The sequence below is a fragment of the Neolamprologus multifasciatus genome, chromosome 3 (assembly GCF_963576455.1).
Source record: "Neolamprologus multifasciatus chromosome 3, fNeoMul1.2, whole genome shotgun sequence".
In the NCBI taxonomy this organism is placed as follows: domain Eukaryota; kingdom Metazoa; phylum Chordata; class Actinopteri; order Cichliformes; family Cichlidae; genus Neolamprologus; species Neolamprologus multifasciatus.
The window spans coordinates 16,440,197-16,464,222 of record NC_140441.1 but is presented as its reverse complement, the minus strand read 5'-3'; the positions used below and the strand labels follow the sequence as shown (position 1 = coordinate 16,464,222).

The window sequence follows — 24,026 nt, the reverse complement described above, 5'->3', positions numbered from 1 at the left end:
ATTTTATATTGCAAAATATCTGTAATAATGCACCATTTATCTCTTTATTACATGGATAACCCACAGCAAAAAATGGCTTTTTTAAATATATATGTAATGAAAGTAAAAGCATTAAAAAGTTTACACAAATTCTGTCCACACTGTGCAAACACAACGTTTACAATCATCATGTTTGCTGCAGATGATTCTGTCATTGCCTTTGTGTAAGGCTAATATTTAAATAATCAGTCAGCGGCTGTGAAGAGGCCAGCGTTCGGCCGGATCCATTGTCCGAATGTCCAAACTAATCATAAAAAGCATCGTTAATACTCTGATTGTTTTGCTCTTTATTAAATAAACATGTCAAGAGCTTCATAAATCTTTTGCTCGCTGCACATCTGGACAAACACATTGGATTTCTGTGGTTTGAGCAACATGGCTGAATTACGTGTTTGACTCGTTCAAGAGTTGTGTATTTAATAAACGGCCAGTAGTTGTAGAGTAGTTATAATATTTTGCTCAGGCTTCATCAGAGTTCATAAACTCTGTGTCAAAACAAAACTGTGTCAAAGCACAAACATGTCCCTTCCTCACAGGAAAATCTTGAACGTCTGCGTGGAGCTCAAGGGAAGATGAATGTATCGTTGTTACAGTATGAACACATTAGAAACTGAGCAGTCTGTGTTTCCCACGCTGTTTCAAAGAGTTACATTTTTTGAGTAGTGGCTATTGAGCAATACTGTTTTGAGGCAAATTACTACCATTTTCAATTCAGATGGCTGAATCATGATTCAAATGTAGAGCCTAATAAACCTTCTGCCCTTTATGCCAAAGAACAGTAGATTAAAGAATCCCTACTCAAGAGCTGATGCCCTGCAGGTTTTAGATGTGTCCTTGATCCAACACAGCTAATTTAAATGGCTAAATTACCTCCTCAACATGTCTTGTAGTTCTCTAGAGGCCTGGTAATAAACTAATCATTTGATTCAGGTGTGTTGACCCAGGCTGCAGGACACCGGCCCTCGAGGCCTGGAGTTGGCCACCCCTGCCCTACTAGAAGAAGAACTTGGAATTTGTCTTTGATAGACTAAATGTTACCAAGCAGTCTGTTTACCATGGGGGCAGTCTTGCACGTTTATTCCTCTTTTTCCATTATGCTGAGGATACTTTATTTTTCACACCTAAATGTTAATGTATTCATTCATATTCTGCACTGAACTGGTTCAACTGGATTTCTGAAAGATATATCTTCGTGTGAACTTTCATTTCACTTTAAGAACAAGATTTTTTTTTACATACTAACATGTACCAGCTACCATACTGAGTATAATTTCCCAGTTTGGTCTAATTTCGTCTTGGTGTCATTGTTATAGTCTATAGCAGCGGTCCCCAACCTTTTTTGTGCCACGGACCGGTTTAATGTCAGATAATATTTTCACGGACCGGCCTTTAAGGTATCGTGGATATGATGCGACCAAGACGAAAACAGTGGTATTTTGCAAATATAATAATAAACGCAAATTCACTGTGTGATTGTGTAACTCTATTAGCGGCGTCTTCCTGAAATGTGCCAACAACATTGAGAGTAACATCCTCCTCTCTGCCCCTTAATGCTCTCTGGTCACTATGGTAACGCATAAATATTTCTTTCAAAATAAGACACACAACTATAACACGGGAAAAGACCCAGGGAAACCGAGTTAACAATAAAAACCCTGAAAACTTCAACTCTCGCGTCCCGGTACCAAACGACTCACGGCCCAATACCGGTCCACGGTCCGGGGGTTGGGGACCACTGGTCTATAGAGTTCCTGTAAGCACAGCAAACAACTATAAACCTCAGCCTAAGTACAGATTGAATTTACAAGAAAATGAAATCACCTTATTCCCTATTGTACTTCATGAAGGAGTGGTAGCCTCTAAGCAATCAGACCACTCCAGATTCATTAAAGTGTGCTTGGCAAATCTGTGCTGACTTACGATGACATATCGAACAAATTGAACAACAAAAAAAAAAGCAATACCTTAATGAAAAAGCAATTCATTAAGGGTCTAGTTTGAACCAGGAAATACACGAGCACTTGAACTAAATTTCCTTCTGCGTATCACATAAGAATAAAGCTTTTACAGCGGTGTCATAATTGAGCTTTAATCGTTTGTTAGAAAACATACGCCGATGTGTAGAGATGAAGTACAGTTTTACAATTTAATTTCACACACTTATATGTCCCAATAAATTCCTACGGAGGCTTGCCGATTCATAGGTGCGCCACCAATCCTGCTGCCTCCGCTGCTTGTCAGGAAATGTAGACGAGAAATTTAGCTAACCTCATATTGAAGGATATATATCTCAGTGTGACACACAAATTGATTTAACCCTCATTGCTACTTTTCCTTTATTACAAAACTCTACGGCGACAATTCAAATTCTTATAAACTTTTTATTTAGCTCTCCTCCTTGTTCTAAAAGGTAATTTATCATCCCATCTCCATAGCCCCGGTGCTTTTTCCTCCCCTCTCGCCGTCTCGAGTCTCTCAACATCAATGAAGCCTCAGTTGAAAATATAGTCAGGCCTATGCAGACATGACGGCAATAAAGTGCACTTGATTACATGGTTGAACGTAAGGACAAGGAGACAGAAGAGCAGAGGAAAAGAACACAGCCTCTCAGCTTTGATCGCGCCAAACATCTCGAATTTAGAAAGTCCTTTTTTTGTGCCGCCTCGGCAGAGGCAGGTGTGGGAAGGTTGAATCTTGGTCATCAGCTGTCAAGGCTGTAATGAACAGCATTTACTAGTAATACCATGCGCTGCCACATTTCAGGGTGTGAAATGTCAAAGTGTCCATTCTCCCCAAGCTAGTCAGAAGCTCCACTGTCAGGGCTTCAGCTGTAAACAATTGGGAAAGAGAGGCGAGACAGCAACAGAGAACGTTCTCCGTTTCACCCATTACAGTCTAAGTGTGAAAGAGTGGTAGAATGTCAAGCCTAGAAAAATAGAGATGCTTGCAAAGGGTAGAAAAAGCGGGTTTCAAATGGATTCCATTTGGCAGACACATAATGATAGCTATTAAACAAAACTGAGGGAAGTAGAGCAGGAGAGGGTGAGAGAGACACACAAAGACACAGAGAGACAGGCAGGGCGTAGCAGGCAGACAGGCAGAGAGACACCTGCTGTTGCATCACCTGCTGTAATAATAGTGTTGACATTCAAATAGAGAGCTTTGACAATAGGAGCTAGCTGAGGCAGCACCCGGTATTCAAATAAAAGAACACATCAGGAAATATTAGCAAGCATCAGGACTTTTTTTTAGCACGCAGTGAAAACCACTTGACCCTTTGGCATCCCGCAAGTGCTTATACAGTATAACTTAATGTGTGTGTCTGTGTGTGTGTAAAAGCAAGGACACCTTAAATGAGCCGATTCTCCACTTAACTCTTATTCATTCCATATAAACTGTGCATTCCCAGGCTGTGAATAGAACTATAGGAGCACTGTGTATTTGTTTATATTGTTTATATCGTTATACAATGCTGGAATAACACAGCCTAGAAGGATGCAAGGTTTTTTTTATTTAGTTTGTTATATATTATATATATTGTGTAAGTGCTGCTATTGTATATATTGTCAGTACCTTCTTTAAAATTGCTTCCATTCATTCACTGAGATTTGTGGTAAGGGTTTGCTTCTTCCAAAAATATACTGTATATTATCCTTGCTCATATCACGGGCTCTTATTTTGCAAACTGTATTTGGCAGCCCCTTGAATGCCCTCAAACCTCACTGATTTACACAAGTCAACAGCTCTTTACGGCCACAATTGCCTGTGCCAAAAACAGTCACACCAGGAGCTGCTCACACCGGCACCTGAAGAAAGCATATAGAACAAGTCACCTGATGGTTGCAAACCCATCATTAAAATAATTATAATAAAGATAATAATAATAAGCACTATATATATATATAGTTACCGCTTAGTTACCATGTAATTACCATGCAATATACTATTTATATGTATGTAAGTAACGGTTATTGTGTGGTTATTACCTCTTTGTTCCCACAGTGTAACAGTGGTGTAACAGTGTTACACCACTGTTACACTGTTATTAGAAGCTGTTATTTTAAAAACAACAATAAGGATAATAGTAACAATGTTAGAACTTTATATTACAAACTTGTTACCATGTAATTACCATGCAATATTATTGTCAATCGTATATTAAATAATAATTTTTATGCAGGATATTTACAGTTAAATGTAGGTAAATGCACAATACTACCCCACTATTACAATGTGATTATGTGATGTTATCAAGCTGTAAGACAAAAGGGTGCCAGCATAATAATAGCGATTACTGTTTTAGTAATGTACATGCTCTCTGTCACTGTGGTTTCTAAAAGTGAAAAGAAAAACCCTAGAAACTGTCTGCTCTCTGAATCTATTACACGAATGCTATTGCTATGGGTGGAAACCATGTTTTCAGCAACATTTTGGGGAACAGTGTCTTTCTCCTATTACACAACTCAATGCAGAGTTCGATTTGCACTTTATGTAAATGTGTTTGAGTCTCTGGAAGGCAATTATTTCTCAGTCCTTCAATGAAATTAATCACAGCTTTGTTGGATTGTATAGGTTTTGTTTTTCTTGACTGGCATTCCAATTCCACTCACACTTCGAGTCTTTAATTATCACTGTCATGGTATCTTGAATACCCAGGTTAAACATAATTCAAAAAGCGGAACGGACCATTAGTCGGCAAATTCTTTTTTGACTCTCTCTTTCATGCACCCCACATGCCCCCAATGGGACTATCAATCAAAATCCGATTCAGCTGATAATCGCATTCACCGATGCACATATTTTATTCTCTTTTAAGTGCCCGGCCATCTCTTGTGTCAATGTAGACGTGCGGTGATTGCAGTAGAAACTTTTCATGTTTGAATTCAGTGGGGTTTGAAAGACTGCAGATATCAGCAGATTCTTGCTGATGCACAGGTCAATACCTATTATAGTAAAAGCAATAGTCATTGTAGTGCTCCTACATTACCAGCTCCAGATGCTGTTGCCTTCAAAAACTGTGACACTTTCTATAGTGATTTGATGCTAAATCTGATGGTTTAAGAGCGCTCTGATTGTTTCTCTACTCCATTCTGTACTACGTGAGCAGAAAAACAAAAGGTATGCACTCTGAAAAAGTGTCTCCACTATACGTAGAGCAAATTGTGTTACGGTCGGCTTTTCTCAAAGTGTAAATTGGACATTTGCCATCAGCGCTCTTTGAAAATGTGTAGAACTGCCAAAGCCTTCCTGATATCTATTTGCCTTTATCGTATTTAAGTAATCGTTCTTGGCTTCTGTGTTAATGCAGTACTACATCCATTAGCATGATGCTTAATAGCTAAATTTGGGACCATCGAAGACCAGTCAATTACTTTACTTTCCTATCAACCTCCATTTCAAAAAGCACTTGAGGAAATGATTTTCCATTACAACTCACTCCTTAATTGTTCAAGAGTATAAAAGCTACACTAATGCAAAAGAGGAAAAAAGTTGTTTTAATAAATAAATTAAATCATTTCAATCCTTCCATCAATTTCCAGTCATTGTTTTGGTACCGATGCATTAAAAGTGGCACATTTTGGTTTTGTTAACAATTTTCAAGCATAATTCCAAAATTTTACAAAACTGTATTAGTTGTTTTGGCTGGCTTCTGTTTCTTATCATTTCTTGGATTTTCTTTTTTTCAGCCATACTTCATGTTTACAAATTAAAACTACACCTTGTTATTGTGGTGCCGGTTTAGCTCAGTGCATTGAGCAGGCGCCCACTTACCATACAGCTAACAGCGGCTGGCCCGCGGCCCTTCGTCGCATGTCTTCCTCTCTTTCGTGTGCTCTATACTTTGTGTCTATTGAATAAAATTATTAATTAATTATTTACTGAGCCATACTTTAAATATAAGATTCCTTCTATAAAAGGGGTCATAAAAAGGAAGACATTTACTTTTTACAGCACTTGGTACAGTAAATATTACAGTGAATTTGCTTATGTAGTAGATTGCTTAAAAATGCAATGGCGGTTTACACTGGACTAACATATCAGTGCAAATGAGTTCCTGACATGGTGTTCATATAGGCTATTTAAATAGCAGACGATGCACTGACTGATAGCCATTGCTAGCATATGCTAGAAATTAACCCTCTGGATTCCAGCAAAATCACTACCCTCTCAGCTTGTTTGTGGCCAAAAATGGCCACCCCTTGTTTACGTTTACAAAATGCTATAAAATTCATATATATTAAGAAAAATTCCCAATTTTTTTTACATGATTTTTTAGATTAGTACCAGTGCTGTTCATGAAAATCAAAATTTCATTCAAATTCATAATTTTAACCCTTTAAATACCAGTTAGATCACATAATCCTAGGAACTCATAAATGGAAAAAATCACAAAACCCCAATTTTTTTCCAAATAAAACATGCCATCTGATTTACTTTCTAACCATGATGGAGGTTAGATGTATAACAATAATTAAAAGTATCAATGACTTTTATACATCTTTGTTTTTTTGTGCAGTGACAGAAAAACATAAAAACTTCCTCTCAGCTTGTTTGTGGCCAAAAATGGCCACCCCTTGTTTACGTTTACAAAATGCTATAAAATTCATATATATTAAGAAAAATTCCCACTTTTTTTTACATGATTTTTTAGATTAGTACCAGTGCTGTTCATGAAAATCAAAATTTCATTCAAATTCATAATTTTAACCCTTTAAATACCAGTTAGATCACATAATCCTAGGAACTCATAAATGGAAAAAATCACAAAACCCCAATTTTTTTCCAAATAAAACATGCCATCTGATTTACTTTCTAACCATGATGGAGGTTAGATGTATAACAATAATTAAAAGTATCAATGACTTTTATACATCTTTGTTTTTTTGTGCAGTGACAGAAAAACATAAAAACTTCCTCTCAGCTTGTTTGTGGCCAAAAATGGCCACCCCTTGTTTACGTTTACAAAATGCTATAAAATTCATATATATTAAGAAAAATTCCCACTTTTTTTTACATGATTTTTTAGATTAGTACCAGTGCTGTTCATGAAAATCAAAATTTCATTCAAATTCATAATTTTAACCCTTTAAATACCAGTTAGATCACATAATCCTAGGAACTCATAAATGGAAAAAATCACAAAACCCCAATTTTTTTCCAAATAAAACATGCCATCTGATTTACTTTCTAACCATGATGGAGGTTAGATGTATAACAATAATTAAAAGTATCAATGACTTTTATACATCTTTGTTTTTTTGTGCAGTGACAGAAAAACATAAAAACTTCCAAAAATGGCCACCCCCTGTTTACATTTACAAAATGCTATAAAATTCATATATATTAAGAAAAATTTCCACTTTTTTTGACATGATTTTTTTAGATTAGTATCAGCGCTGTTCATCAAGACCAAAATTTAATTCAAATCCAGACTTTTAACCCTTTAAATCACAGTTAAATTACATAATTTTAATGATTTACAAAGGGATAAAAGCATAAAATCCCCATTTTTTTTCTAAATAATACATGCAAACTGATTTATTTTCTAACCATGATGGAGGTTAGATGCATAGCAATAATTAAAAGTATCAATGAGTTTTATGTATCTTTGGTTTTTTGTGCAGTGACAGAAAAACAAAAAAAATCCCTCTCATTTTGTTCGTGGCCAAAAATGACCACCCATGTTTACGTTTTCAAAATACTATAAAATTCATATATATTAAAACATTTTTCTACTTTCATTGACTTGATTTTTTAGATTAGTATCAGTGCTGTTCATCAAGACAAAAAATTTAATTCAAATCCAGACTTTTAACCCTTTAAATACCAGTTAAATTACATAATTTTAATGATTTACAAAGGGATAAAGGGATAAAGGGATAAAAGCATAAAATCCCCATTTTTTTTCTAAATAATACATGCAAACTGATTTATTTTCTAACCATGATGGAGGTTAGATGCATAGCAATAATTAAAAGTATCAATGAGTTTTATGTATCTTTGGTTTTTTGTGCAGTGACAGAAAAACAAAAAAAATCCCTCTCATTTTGTTCGTGGCCAAAAATGGCCACCCCTGTTTACGTTTTCAAAATACTATAAAATTCATATATATTAAAACATTTTTCTACTTTCATTGACTTGATTTTTTAGATTAGTATCAGTGCTGTTCATCAAGACCAAAATTTAATTCAAATCCAGGACTTTTAACCCTTTAAATACCAGTTAAATTACATACTTTTTAATGATTTACAAAGGGATAAAGGGATAAAGGGATAAAAGCATAAAATCCCCATTTTTTTTCTAAATAATACATGCAAACTGATTTATTTTCTAACCATGATGGAGGTTAGATGCATAGCAATAATTAAAAGTATCAATGAGTTTTATGTATCTTTGGTTTTTTGTGCAGTGACAGAAAAACAAAAAAAAATCCCTCTCATTTTGTTCGTGGCCAAAAATGGCCACCCCTGTTTACGTTTTCAAAATACTATAAAATTCATATATATTAAAACATTTTTCTACTTTCATTGACTTGATTTTTTAAATTAGCACCAGTCCTAGTCATGAAAACCAAAATATAATTCAAATTTAGATATTATACGCTTTGAACTGGATGTGGTTCCCAATCAGCCAGAGTTCACACCCAGTTTCACACCTTGGCTCAGGCGATTAGAGGATCATCAGGGGGTCCCTTTGTCCCTCTGGGGGGGGGGGGACACTCCCACCTTCTTGCCATATTGCCAGAATAAATGGTCTGGAAGCTGTTAGGTTTACTTACAGCAGTAGCAACGTCTGCACCTGCATAAACTCCAGGACACGTTTACAAACAGTGTTTGTTGTTGTTTGCGCTGCAGCTGCAGGTTTGAACTGTGCAAAATGTCCTGTGATTGGGGTTTTTTTTGTTTTTGTTTTTGTTTCTAGAGTTAATATTTTGGGTATGGTCTCTTTTTATGAAAAATACAAGAGTAAAAGTGCTTTTCACATGTGCTTCAAAGCTAAGTTTGACTGGGAACCTCAAAGCTCAATATCCTGCATCCACAGGAATTCACTGCAGCCTATGTAATGTTTGATGCGTCATTATTTATTCCAGTCTATCTTGCAAATACATGTTTGTGCTGCAATGTCATGCACAAACACAAACTATCAGATCCTTAAGACCAAACCTATGTCAAAATTGTTTCATTATATTGGTCCATTGGAATGTGGTAACCCATCAAACGCCCCTAGTGGAAACCAAGAATATTACATGAAATTGCTTGCTTGGCACAAAATGGGCCAAGGATCTCATATGGTGAAAAACATTAAAAACTACAATTTTCATGTGTTGAGTTTAGAATGAAAGCAATTTTACCTAAATCGCATGATATAGTACTGCCAGTAACAAGGAATCAAAAAAGGTGGTTATAATGGGTTTCAATTGGCCAAAAATGGCCACAATCAGTAAAATGGGAACAATTTGGTGTATAGTGAATATTATTGACATTATTAAGGAGCTGATGTTGAAAAATAAAAAATTTTAATAAAATACACACCTTTGGAAAGTTTCATTCCATTTGCATTAACAGAACAAAAATGGTTGAAAACCGAAAAGTGAAGTGGCCAAAAATGGCCATATAGAAACCAGAGGGTTAAACATGCGTTTAAATGTTTTTTCCTAACATTATCAAAAGTAATTGTAGTTGCCTCTGTCTTAAATATTTAAATATTTCCTGTAAAAAAAAAAAAACATTGTCTTTTTCTGTAATTTAGCTGAAAAGTTCAAAGCCAGAGTTAAAATGGTTATTGTTATATTTGGTACATTAGCAGGAACCAATTATTGCAAGCGTGCTTATCACCTGTTAATTCCTGGTCGTACATGAACTATTATAACAAGCGGGGCTGGAAAATTTTTAATATTTGACTGCATTCAGAAAAGTGAAAAGAAAGAAAAGGAGCGTTCTGATTTATACAAGAGAGCAGAGGAGCGCAGACAAGCATGAGCGACTTTAAAGTTTTTTAAAGGAAATGAGATTTGGAATATGACAGCGCTCCTAATATCCTCATGCACAGCTTCCCAGCATGTATGCTAATGTCCTGCCCTGACCACTAATACACAGGCGGAAAAGTGGGGCTAAATAAAATGAAGGAGAAACCTGTGAAATATAATTCTAAATGCCTAAAAACGACTACAGTATCAGCCGTCTTGGATCTGTACTTCTTCATTCGGATGTTCTCATTTGTATCCACACCTGTGTCATTCACAGCCTTACGTCTTAACCTAATTTCATGGTCTGTGGGTTTGGATGGATGGCTCTGCTGCAACCTTTACACCGAGGGGAGGAGAGAGAGTGCCGTGAGTGTGTATGGTGCGCGCGCGCGCGTGTGTGAGCATCTGTGTGAGTGTGCACTTACACAATAGCACAATTGGGGAAGAGCAAAGAAGAAAGAGAGAGAGAGAGACCAGATGCACCGCTACAATAGCACAGAGAATTGTAGTCAGTGGCAGATATTAACCTTTTAACCTTGTACTTTCTGTTAACAAAAATACATTAAGCTGGATAGCTGACAGTGAATTGGGATTTTACAGACTTTGACTGAGCATGACTGAATGATGAGGTGGACCTATTTTGTGGTAATGCACTTCAATTACAGAAGCAAGTCTGCTAAAAACACATAAGCTCAAGCAAGATATATTAGGGAATTTGGTAACGGCAAATTATTCCCGTTGTTGATCTGAATGACATATGAACTACGCCTGACTGGAAAAGCTGAAGCAGGGATAATAATGCTGCTGAGAGCAAACAACATTACAGAGCAGCGGATAAACTTTAACGATCCCAAACAGAATTAGTCACCGATTGTCGTTGATTAGATAACAGGTATTTTAGAGTAGGTGTGATTATTTTGGGGGTCAGCATAACAGCTCGGTGTGTTCTTAGGCAAAATGTCAACATTGCCCTTTTAGTTTGTCCGAATATCTTTTGGTGTGACGGCTTATTTAGCCAAACCATGCATGGCACCAATTATACTGGAGGGAAATCGATTCCAACAAAGCTCTCTGCTTGGACAAACAATAAAATGATCAAAGTGACTGGATGGGGTTTTTTTTCTTGCAACAAGCAGCAAAATTACTTTGTACTTTAAAGGCCGGTCAAAATGGGTAATTCTTAAAGCTGTTAAAGAGTGTTCTCCAGCGTGATATGAAGACATGGATATACACACAGAGAGGAAAAAGAAAGCTAAATAAGCAGCAAGAGCAACAAAGAGGAAAAAACAAGATGAAAGAAGAACGCTGGTTCGCTATAACAACAGAAGGACATCTCATTGTTTTGTTGCAAATTGTCCCAATCGAGTCCACAGAGTTTTACCGTAGACACAATTGTTTTTTCACACAATAAGTGACATAGCTGGTCACAGTCTATTTAAAAAAAACTGATACGTAGTGCAGTCTTCTTGCTGTAGCTTTCACATATCATAATACATAATAAATCACATTTTGATGCCCTGTCAAGAAAAGTTATGACAGAATGTGCAAATTTACTAATAACTAATAATAATAGATTTGTGAATTATTTTTGGTAATTTGTATCAACTTATCCAAAAGTTCAAATAATAAAGCTTGCTAACACAATTTAAAGCAAATCCTTCCCGTGCTAGGCATAGCGGCATTGTTCTTCAGCGAATTATTCATGGGCACATTCTGTGCTCAATTAAAAACGCGCCATTTTATAATTATTAACGGTTTACCTTTGTCTCACACATGTTTCTAAGAGACCACCACTGCTGCATTTAATCAACCCCTTACCTTGCTTTTGAGACATTTAATTTTCTGTGCTGTCATTATCCATGTGCATTTTGTCAAGTTCAGAAGAGAGAAGAAACAGAGTCGCCCAGTTTGCATGAAGCTTATTTTAATTACTGTAGTATCTTACTCCACTGCTACAGTCCTCACGGAAAGTACAGTACTGTGAAACATATTAAAACCATAATGAATATGCTAATTAGCCTTTTTTATATTCAGAACCCAGCTGTGGTTTTATATTCTAATGATAAAAGCATCTTTTTATGTAAGCTATAATAAGTGCATGTAATTGCTGATATTATTGTAATGGATGTCTATGTTACGATGCAGGAGTTCATCGTGACTGAGCTACGAGTCTACAGCACTGCCTTAATCCATGAACCATAACTTTAACTCGTGATTGAACACATAAAACCAGTGATTTGAGCAAACTGCTGGCCGGTGTTTTTATCAGGAAGGAACATTTTCATGGTCAAAACGTATACAAATGGCCAAGGCTACATAATCACACATGGATTAATGCACGAAGGCCAAAAACTTGCCTTCACCAAGGAGGCACAGAGTTAGCATGGTAACGTGTTTAAATTAGCACTGTGTAGTCAAGCATAAAAGATTTTAGAAAGTATGAAAGTATCGAACTTTAGCATATAATTTAAAATACAAAAGACACTCCACTGCAAACAATAAATAAATAAAAAACTTTTGTTAGGCGTTACAGTGTGCTACACTATTTTTTGACTGTGCTTTAACGAGGGAAGGCTGGTCACTGTATTTGTCGCCAGGAAATGTGATGATTACTTTTTAAGGACATGCTTTTGCATCAGTGTCACTGCAGCAGCAAGAGTGAAAGTTGTGCCGGATGTGCGGATTTGAACGGGAATATTAAATTACACCTGCTTTTGATAATAATATCGGGCATGCTGAGTATCCGTGACAGTCCAAACCCACCCTGAGGACACAACAAATTGTACCTGCTGTTCCCGATGGGCTGTCCAGGTGTGCTAATAATTTCTTCATTTTAAAGACTGTTTACTGCTCGGGGCCGTTCTTCCTGTTCTCAAAGGGCTCAATGAAGTGCTGTGAAAAATTAAGTAGACCTCATGATTCAATAGCTTGTAGAATCTTTAGAGAAGAATTATTTCTGCATGACTTGGTTGTAAAAGACTTTTGGGCACCTTTTCTTTATAGTGTTGCAGTATTTATTTATGCACAGAGTTCTTAAAGTCCCACGACAGCATTTCAATCAGACCGATGTCTGGACTTTGACTGTGTCATTGCGATGCCTCGACTCTTTTCTTTTTCAGTCATTCTGTTGTGGATTTGCTGCTGTGCTTGGGATCATTGTTCTGTTGCATGACCCAGTTTGGGCGAAGCTTCAGAAGTCAGACTTTCTTTTTCGCAGGACCGTATGGCATGTGCCAGAACCACACAGACCATTTCCTGAAGTCTGCTGTGACTGTCAAGCTCCATGGTCCAGGAAAGCCTTATATGTGATTACCTCATCATACAGTTCTGCAGACTCCCATATTTGGCATGGCCACAGCCAGAGACTAGAGACGCCAAAAGCTCAGTTACACTTTTAGATAGTTCGTGCCAAAAAATATAGCAGGAAGTATTTCACATTCTGAGGCTGGATCATAAAATAAATCAATTTTACACTGTGTGGATACAAATTGGGCTGGGGTGATTTATCATTTTACTGGTGTCCAGGCCATTTTGGGTTAAATTAGTGATTTTTCAATGAGGAATGACGTGTTATTTGCATTTTTTTTATGGCACAGAGTCACCCGCAAAATACAGAATCAAAAACCTTGTAAATCAGAGGGAATAGTTGGAAAGTCTCTGCTCGGTCTTGTAATCTGTCTCCTGTCTTAACAAGAGGTGTCTGAGGCAAGAGTGGGGAAGAAACCCAAGTCTCACTGGTACAATTACAGAAGTGCACTGCAGTCACTTAGCCTGCTAATACACGGTGTGATATTAATTACTGTTTGTAAACAATGCACTTTGCAGAGATTATTGCATGCACTCTGCGTCCTCCATTTGTGTTTGGTAATTCTCACAAGTGATTAAGTGGTGCAGCAAGGACAGCTGTTCAAGATGAGTTCATTGGCATGTTTAATTAATTGCACTTGAGATAATTATTCAATCATTACTTTGATTAATTTTCTGCGTCCCAGATAATGCATCAAACGTCTGCTCGACGTCAATAGTTTTGAAAGCATGCGTAAAACAAGCCAAACCAATTTTGGGGGTTTTGATTTAGGACTAAAGTCAGCTTTTGTTTCCGAAAATAATGCCAATGTCAGCCCGCCACGATGGGAATTCGTTATTTTGAATGCATGGTTGATCTGAACAATGCTAATGCTCACTTAACAGGCATACCATAAAGGTTGCTGTAACACCTGTCGAGCCAACACATCAGCAGCACCCTGCCACCGCTCACGTCCCTGTTTCAAACTCATTTCAGTCTGCGTTGCGTTTAAAACAGGCTTATTCTTCACCTCCTCAGATATGCAGGGTAGTGGCAACATCCAACTGAAGGAAAGCCAGGCAAATCGTTTGTGAGAGATCTTGTCAAACAGATTAATTCCCACCCTGGGCCTTGGGGTTCTGGACCGTTTTTCTGTCATGCTGCTTTGCCAGGCTTCCTCTTGATAATACCCCAAAGATAAAATTAATTGTGCAGGGAGATGTGGGATGGGGAGTATCTAAAAGGACCTTGAGCAACACATGAAGCTCTCTTTTCCTCTCCGCTCCTCTGCATGTGAAAACACAGAAACAATCAAACCGTCAAAAGCATGACAGATTGCACCGATGATCGCTAACTTTGTTAAGAAGTTTCTGGAAGCAGGAGGTCCTGACAGAAATGTGAAGGGACAAAATCAACCCTTGTGGAATAGCCTTGTCTTCAAATGTCTGTGCTCAAATTACCGTCAAAGTGGAATCCCCTCACTTCATCAGCAGTTTAGAAAGAAACACGTCACACTAACATTTGCCTGCAGCTGTCTAGCTGTACATCTGCAGGCTGAAGCACATATTCATCTCTTCTTTGACGCCGATGTTCAGAGCTTAAACAAACTAAAGATGTGGCAGAAATTCAGCATTGACACAGAATCTAATACAAGAATATGAGTCATGCTAACGGCATTGTGATGCAACACAGTACTTAGGCAAATCACCACTTTGTGTCACTGTTATAAAATGCTAATATCAGTAATGACTGAAGTGCTATTTTTTTTTTCTTTGGAGCCATTTGGTCAAAAATCTAATATTAAACTAATATAGTTAGTGGCAGCTGGATCATCAAGTTGTTAAAGTGTTAGCGTGGATGTAAATTTTGATGCGATTCATGGGATAGTTATTAAGGCATTTTATTGACAAAGCCTGAAGACAACAAAAGTCTCAGAAATCATCCTCCTGAGACTAGTGGATGCCTGTCTAAAATTTCATGACAGGCCATCCCTTAGTTACTGAGGTTTTTCTAACCACAATGCTAGCTAAAATGCTAGCTAAAAGCTACTATAAATTTCAATGTGATTCATGGGATAGCTATTTAGGCATTTTATTGACAAATCCTAAAGACAACCAAAGTCTCAGAAATTATCTTCTTGAGACCAATGGATGCCTGTACAAAATTTCATGACAAGTAATCCCTTAGTTACTGAGATTTTTCTTACCAGAATGCTAGCTAACCACGATGCTAGCTAAAATGCTAGCTAAACGCTATTTTTCCTGTTCATACTGCCCAATCAGCTATACCATACAACACCGGAGCCAAATGCAGACACACTTGTGTGAAGCAGACCTTTCCCACAACCTCCTGTCGCCATGTGTATCTCACTACATTACAGAACAAGTGCTGATCCCTGCTGTGACAGTGTCTCTGTCTTCACCATTGCCCTTCAAAAGCTGCCCAAAGAGCAATTGAACCAAGAAAAAAAATCCATAGAGGGCAAAACAGAGGAGCAGGTAGACTGTGGCAGCTGTACTTTTGCTGTTTTTTTAATAGCCCCTTGGCAGTGGAGCTGCCCCTGTCACCTCTACTGCAGATGGTGCAAATGAGCCTTTATATGCTGCTGTTGGAGACTGTGGACATGCAGCCAAAGCCCAATCGCAATCCATGTTTGCATGGAGAGATGACTCAAACAAAAGTGTTGCTTTTAGTACTGTCAGAGTCAAAACACATTTTCAGCTGCCTGAGAGGTAAAAAAAAAAAAAAAAAGACAAGAAAAAGAAAACATGTTACTACTAGTGCTTAAATCAGGATTTTTGTCAGCTACAGTATTTTTTTTTCCTGCAGACTAGAGTGACTGTTGTTGCAGCTCTTGCTGTAATTTGTATATTTTTTAGTAGCATATACTGAGATGTTGGTGATGTCAAGAGTTGTAGTATTTTATGAATAAGAGATGAGATCATTGAACTGCTTGCTGCACATCCGTTCCTTTGCAGAGGTAGTCAAACTGTCGTCCGAGGACACATCTTAACTTAGAGCCAAACAGTTCTTGAGAACAATAATGTTTGGCAGTTTCCATTTGTGTGGATTTGAATCTCATTTTACTGAGAACTTCCTGCTCGTACTCTGTGCACGTACACAAAGGCAGCCCTGTGATAACCCTCACAGTCCCTGGGCAGTCTACATCCAACAGCTTTGAGCCTTAGAAGTTGCCGCTGTCACAGTGTGACATCATGAGCTGGGCTGGCAGTGTCCCAGTGGTGTTCTCCTTTGGAGCCAGAGATATTCTTCGACAGAGCTCATCCTGTGATTCTACAGTGTCACTCACGGGCCCAGACAGCCTGGATGACAGCCCTGGAATGAGAGCTCAAGAGCAGGTAGAAACTGTTGACAGGACCCTGGGGAGCAATTATGAGCAAAGCCCCACGGGCTTGCTCAAAGGAAACCACAGCTCGTTTAGGTCTATTAAAAAACAAAACCCGCACCCCTGTTAAGGGATAGCACTTCTTGCTAGATTGTTGGACAAAAAAGTTTGATGCTCAACTGGTGACGGATTAATAATAAAAACTCCAAGGGGTTGTCAAAACTAAAGAGTTAAGCTTCAGAGTAAATTAGACTATTTGGATTTCCTGTCAGCAAAATCTTGTCAGTCGTCATCTGTGAATCAGTGAATAGCAAACGTAGTGATGTGATTAACAACTTGACCTTTTGCGAGCTTTTCTACTCCTCAGCACTTGTGTTTTTAAGCCTAGAAAATCCAACAGGAATAAATTCAATAGCTACCTTTGACACTCAGCACTTCACTCTCTTTAAAATAGCTTGAAATAATCAAGGCAGACAGGTAATGGTTTGGAATAAGACTCAGCTTGCTGCCCTGTGACAGACATTTCCAATTAAAAAGGGTAAATAACTTGAGATTCATCTATTTCACCCTGTCCCGAGATATATCAGTCTATCGTGCTTTAAATCCGTTCAGCCCTGAAATGGTAATATCACAGATTTGGATTTCCTAGGAAAGAGAAATGTCATATAGTTCCAATATCCTCACACTGCTATTTAAATCTCCCTACCCTGTCTGTGTTAGAGTTTTCACGAGGCAAACGGAGCATGGGAGGAAGCCAGTGATATTATAAACATTAGATTGTAGCTGGAACTTTACAGAGAGTTTGTTTGCAAGACTTTTGGATTTGACTTTTTCTGGCAGCAGTGTGCCAAGGCGTATGTTGCTCACAGGTGGTAATGCCTTAACTTTTACAACCCACAGTTCTACCCATGGGATGCAAACTCTATGTGTTACTTTCACCAGCTGCTACTATGCACAATTATTTGGATTATTGAGAGCTACTACGTGTTACACAAATATGAACATGTAGTTTGTACCAGTAAATTAGACTATGAATTCACTGATTCAGTGGAGTTTGGTAATTAAAACAACATTGTAGAAAGGAAAGCAGAGCAAATGAAAGGAAAAAGTAGGACAGACATTGTGAAAGAGTCAGAAAATCTTTAATTGAGATTTTGCTCATATTTAAACCGCATGACATAGTGATAAGCATGCTGAAAGTGTAGGATCAAGCGATTAATCCCCCAGTCGTACAGGCTTAGAGGTTAGCCCATGACTATCTGGCAACCACGAGTCGTGAGGGAAAAATTAGCACTCTCCAACCGGTTGCAAGAGGTTGCTGGAGGCTGATAGCAGTCTCTGGGGAAAATGATTGCTAAAACCTCAGAGACCATTCAGTGACCCCTATTTTACCCTAGTGACCCTTTAGGGAAAATGTATTCTCTCAAACCGGTTTGCAAAAACTTGTGATTGCTTTGGTTGCTAGCATATTGCTGCAAAAATGTGATTAGCTCAACAAGCTAATTATGTCGTCAAACTGACACGTGTAGACTTGAGGTTTGTGGGCTAGCAGGCATATCTTCTCCTTATCAATATAAAAGATGTAGAATGAATATCCCTGTCTTACTGTATCCATGAAATGAACTAGCATGTTGATCTTGTATGACGCTGATCATATCAAAATACCGGCTATCTGTAAGCAAAGCTGGAACTTTGTACATGTAGACTAGACAAATTTTTTTGAATATCAGGCAATATTTTCTTCTTTTTTTCTGTCCAAAGAAGGAAGTAGGTTAAGTTGTGCTTGCATGAGCCGTTTCATTTTTGCTAACGTTGACGTTGTCCGGTCTGATGTTGTGTAACCTCACAGATACTTTGAGCTACCTCCTTATTTCCCAACCGGAGGTCACAATGAATGGATCCTCATGTTTGTTACACCAGATGCCCTTCCTGACGTCATTTATCTGAGCTCTGGATTGACATTAAGAATACATTAGCTTGTAACCCCTGAGGGGCAAAATTGAACTAGGAAGCTTTCCCTTGTAAGCAGCTGTGTTAACTACCACACCATGAAGCCACTGTCTGATGTACTATAACCTGATACTTGTCGGTTTGGGTAGCTCATATCTTGACAGCAGTGCAGTTTTCAGCTGCAACTCTCTACTCCGCTTTAACCTCCAACTAATCTTCTGGGGGAGGGTTTTAATTCAGACTGTAATTTCTGCTCTGGTGCTATTGTTATATAGAATTTAAACAAAGTCTAAATATTATGTATGTTTCCCCTATAACCCCATAACCATAACCATAACAAAAATTTCTGACATTATTCAACTGACATTTACTACACAAACCAAACTTTTTCTTGGCCTGAGCATGATCTCAATCTGGCACAACTGGTTGCGCAGACCAGTGCTGCGAGTGTGATGAATGGGCTGCCTTTGGCCCAAAGCCTGCTCAACTGCTAATAACCAGAGCTGATTTCAAGTCCAAATTACCCCACATCCACATATGCATCCCAAAAGCTCAGCCAAACTTGGATTACTGCTTTTAGAATACAAGTGAGCGACATTTAGCTGTAATCAGCTCAACTTGGCTGGCTACCTGCGCTACTGTAGCTTGAGTCTCGCCCTGCTTTTGCCTCGATTAACTCCAGCCTGCACTGATGAAATGCAGCATCACGATAGTGGGGAACATCCAAGGGATGGAAAAAGTCTTCTTTTTTAAATAAATAAAGTGACATGACTCATTAATGTGATGGATGACTTTGCAATTTTCTGGGACCTCAGCATCGACCCAGCCCCACCAGCCCCCTTCAGGAGTACCCCTTGTGGGCCATTCCCAGGTGAAAGCTGGACATTTAAACGTGTCCCTTTTAAATGCTGAGGCAAGCAGGTCCGCTGGGCAAATCATTGCCCTTTTTAGCTCTTGAAGCTCCTGAGGACCCATTTAACTGTGAAAATAAAATTGTTACATTCACCTAATAGTTAATCTAAATTATACAGCAATATTTTAAATGACAAAAACAAAAGCTAAAAATAAATAAGAATATAAATTAAGTTAATTATCATCTGTAAAAGCTAAGTGGAGCACATTTTATAGATTGAGAACCAGTGGATTTAAAACAGACTCTTGCTAGTTTGTTTTGATCTTGTTGACCAAAAATGTAAATTAGGAAGGGCAATTTTTGTTCATGAAGGAGATCATGACACATTTAGTTAATTCGTCGCTGTCAAAGCCCAATACTTTTAATCTATGCTATTCAAGTTCTAATTGCGCCTCAGTCATGTTTTAAATTATCTGATAGCATCATAGCTTTAAACTTGAAAGAATCCACATTCAGAAATAAGCTTTCAACCTTTCTCGTAGATTCATGAATGTTTCAAACTAATTTGATTGTTCTATCAAAGTCTCTGTGACTTTACCAAAATAAAGTGTGTGAGAAATGTCAAACCTTATACAGCAAATGGTGTAATCCTTTGTATTTAAAGGTAGATGTCTTCAGATTTCAGGCACAGTATTTCCAGCACCTAGAGTATGCTACACTATATTATACAGTACACTGTGTATACAGTGCACAGCAAACCCCCAGACAAATCGTGTGTTTAGAGTCGATGATCACAGTATGTGGTCTGGTGTGATGGAGTCCTGCCTACACCTTTTTATGGCACTAAATGTTCGCAGTTTCAAAAAAGTCACCTGAGATAGAACTGATCTATATACGGCAGGCCTGATGTTGCATAACACGCTGCCTAAGTACTGATTACTGGCAATTATGTCCAGAGACGGCTGACACAGTCAGATCTATTAAAATGCATCCACTCTACAGACACTCACAGAGTTGTTGTACCCTCGCTATCGATGGGTGACTGGACTTAGTTTCTATGGGAACCAAAGTGCAACACACACTGGTAAAATGAAAATACAGCTGTTGTTGTTCAGACAAACGGCATAAAGCAAAAGTAAAGCTGCTACGAGCTCAGCAGCTGTTACACTAACAGTATATATACTCATAGTTTTTTGCTGCCGGATGGGGAGGGGTAACAGCACTAGATGACAAAATACATTACATATGTGATTGAGCTTCATAGTTTTGCTATGCTAAACTCTGAATGTTCATTGATAGCAGAGTTAGGTGGCAGTTCTTTAGATCAGCGGTCCCAAACCTTTTTTGTGCCACGTACCGGTTTATGTTCGACAATATTTTCACGGACCGGCCTTAAAGGTGTCGCGGATAAATACAATAAAATGAAACCAGTACCAGTACCAAAAAAAAGACGATTTATTCATAACACATGGGAAAACACCCAGGGAAACCGAGTTAACGAGAAAAACGATAATAAAATAACGAACCCTGAAAATCATAAATTTCACAGCCCGGTAACAAACGACTCAAGGACCGGGGGTTGGGGACCACCGCTTTAGATAGTCTTAGGCTACGTCCACACGTACGCGGGTATTTTTGAAAACGGAGATTTTTCGTTTTAAAAAATAATCCCGTCCTCACATAAAGGCAGAAATGAAGGAAAACGCTGCTAGGAACATGCCAAAGCAACAGGTGGCGATATATTCCTAACCGTGCAGAAATGTTGGCCAATCAGAAGTCTAGAAGCCTCGGTGGGAAATAGTAAACAAAGCTGGGGCATAGAAGCAGAACTGAGTCGTATGTGTGGAGGGACAGTAACTGTGTGTGTATATGTAATTTAAACGCTGCAGAGAGTACAATTAACAGCAACAGTATTGTAGAAATTCATTTCACCGAAACAATAACGTGGCGCACACGACGTCAAAAAAGGCGCACACCTTGGACGCTGCGTTTTCTCCGTTTTTCTCGTCCACACGTAAATGCAAAAACTGAGTTTTCAAAAATATCCACCCTGGCAGGCGTTTTTAAAAATCTCAGTTTTCAGTGACCGAAAACCCCGTTTACGTGTGGACGAAAGGTGCAAACGCATAGAAAAATCTGCATTTTCAAAAATACATGTGGACGTAGCCTTAGTTGGTTACAGTATGAACTTACAGCTGCACAGCCAACTTTAAATAACTCAGATGTTTGTGCTTCATCAAAAATAAAGAAATGATATCGCATTAGACCCCAGTCATACCAGCCCAAGGACCCATTTAAGTGTGTTTCTCGATCGGTTGGCGTGTGGTTCCTGGACAATGAGGACAGTTGCTGAGGCAGGCAAGTTTATTAAGTCCAATTAATGCAGACCTAGAGACTGATTTGTGACACCCCCCCCCCCCCCCCTCCAGTGAACGTTTTCTGTGATTCGAGTTTTATTACCACTTGACAAATGTTTGCAGACAAGTTGGCATTTTCGATGCGAACTACTACCCGCATCCACTTTTTGTGAGAGATTTAGCCTAGCAAAAGCCTAAACCTCCAGCAGCGACATGCCAACCGCACTTAGTCAGGAAACACACATTTTTCCCTCTCTGCCATAGATCCTGTGTAGCTAAACTTTAGTTCTTCTTAGACAACTGAATTCTAAATTATTCAGTTTCAGCCTTCTGGTGTTCATTCTAGATCTCTTTCAGTCCTCTTGTGTGCGCATATGCATCATCACAGAAAACCGTGGTCTTGGAGTCATCGCTGTATCGGGAACTACCAGAAAAGCAGCTTTGAGGCAGGATTATTTATCTCTTTTTTTGCATATAACACAAATAATGCGTGTCATTAAATAAAATTGAATTTTAGAGTTCAGGATAGGTGTAGGTGTGATCACTTTGAGCTTTCCTAAAATACTGTGTAAAGTGCAGATGCACCTATTAATACCACACAAGTGGATCTTCTTAATTAGTGTCTCCAGTCCCACATTCCCAGTCTGAATACCACTCAGGTCCAAACTTCCAGTATGAACTTCTCCTCTTTGGCAGTATCAACATATGTGTCTCCATATTAATGTTTCTCTGTCCTTTTGATTATCTGTGCACGTGCCTCAAGGGTCATTCAGATGTTTTGCTTGAAGGGCTGTCTGGTTTTGACAAGTGCCCTACTCACCTGTGTACATGGCATGAATAGAACACAAAGTAAATATGTCCTCCCTTATGGTAGGTCAGACTACAAGGCAGTCCACTTTTCTGCACAGTGTTGCAGGTCTAAATCAAGAACTGAATTTCAACACAGTGGCATACGAAGCTTTTGCCTCAAGGGCCTGATTTCCTTGTTCTCTGGTGTTTTAACAATGAGGCTGTTCTTGACAGTCCAACTGAGGCAGTCATGTTTAAGTGGCCCTTGAGTCCCGCCTGTTTTGTGTAACAGAGTTAAAAGCACTAAAGTGCATCAGGACTACTGATATGTGCCTAATAAATATCATCAAGCCAGTCCTTCCAAATGCAAAATCAAACCAAAACAAAAAATATATTAGTTAATTTAAAAACACCTGAAAGATTACCTCGTTGATCACCCTAAAGATGTTTAATGTCATGCTTACCTTCTTTTGAAGCTATCACTCAGAGTGGTCCAGTGTTTTCTACTTATTCTTATTTTCATTCATTTTATCTTATATCTCATTATGCTGTTGGAAAAACCATGACCAGCAACTGCCTGGATACCTTGATTTTATTGTGTCCTTTGCAGATCCAAGCACACTGTGCCTAATGCAGCAACACAACCCTATGGTGTGTGATGGTGTACTTTTCTTTAAAAAAAAAGTTGTTTTTCAACTACCATGACCACAGAGCTGATGTGACTTAGCACAAAGCTCCAATTTTGTTTCAGCTGTCCCAAGAAAACTCACCCAGAAGCACTGTGGCTTGAAGCCCACTTTCATTTAGAAGGTAACATATGGTGGGGCTAGATACTACTGCGAGTCTTAATCTCTAAAGTCAGGTTGTATCCATCCTGACGTTTTCTTAGCTTTTAGTTCTGCACTTTAAACTACCCCCCTGTTAAATCTGGGGTCAGGTTTCCTCTGGGCCAGAGGTGGGCAAATAATCTTCCCATGTCTTTACAAGCTTTTTAGTGCGGCCCCCACAACATTCCCAGTTTCCCATGTGGCCCCTTGGGAAAATTAATTTCCCTCCCCTGCTCTAGCCCATGTCAGCATCTCCCTGTGAATCTTTACCATGACCACACGTGGCTATTACAGTTTTATCCTCTCAGATAACTTATGTGTGTGTGTTAAATGTGGCACACATGATGATGATGATGACAAATACCACAATAATTGGATCGCTCCATTTGTCAGGGCTGAAGATTAAAACCATGTTATGCTAATTAAAGTCTGCTTTAAATATGACTACACGCACATTTATATAGGAACACTTGGAAAGGGTTTTGTCTGCGCTATTTTAGACTACGGTTCAGTTCTTTTTGCACATTCTTTGTTTAAAGTTAAAGCGAGCCAACATCATAATATACCCACTGCCGCGCCACTCCACTCAACTTAGCAGTTCGTAAAGGAACT

General features: G+C 38.5%; 1 protein-coding gene across 26 annotated transcripts in view; it reads left to right on the top strand.

Annotated features, from left to right (window-relative positions):
* Window positions 1–24,026, top strand: part of LOC146521797 (receptor-type tyrosine-protein phosphatase delta-like) — a 422,277-nt gene that overhangs the window by 180,405 nt on the left and 217,846 nt on the right. The window lies entirely within an intron of this gene.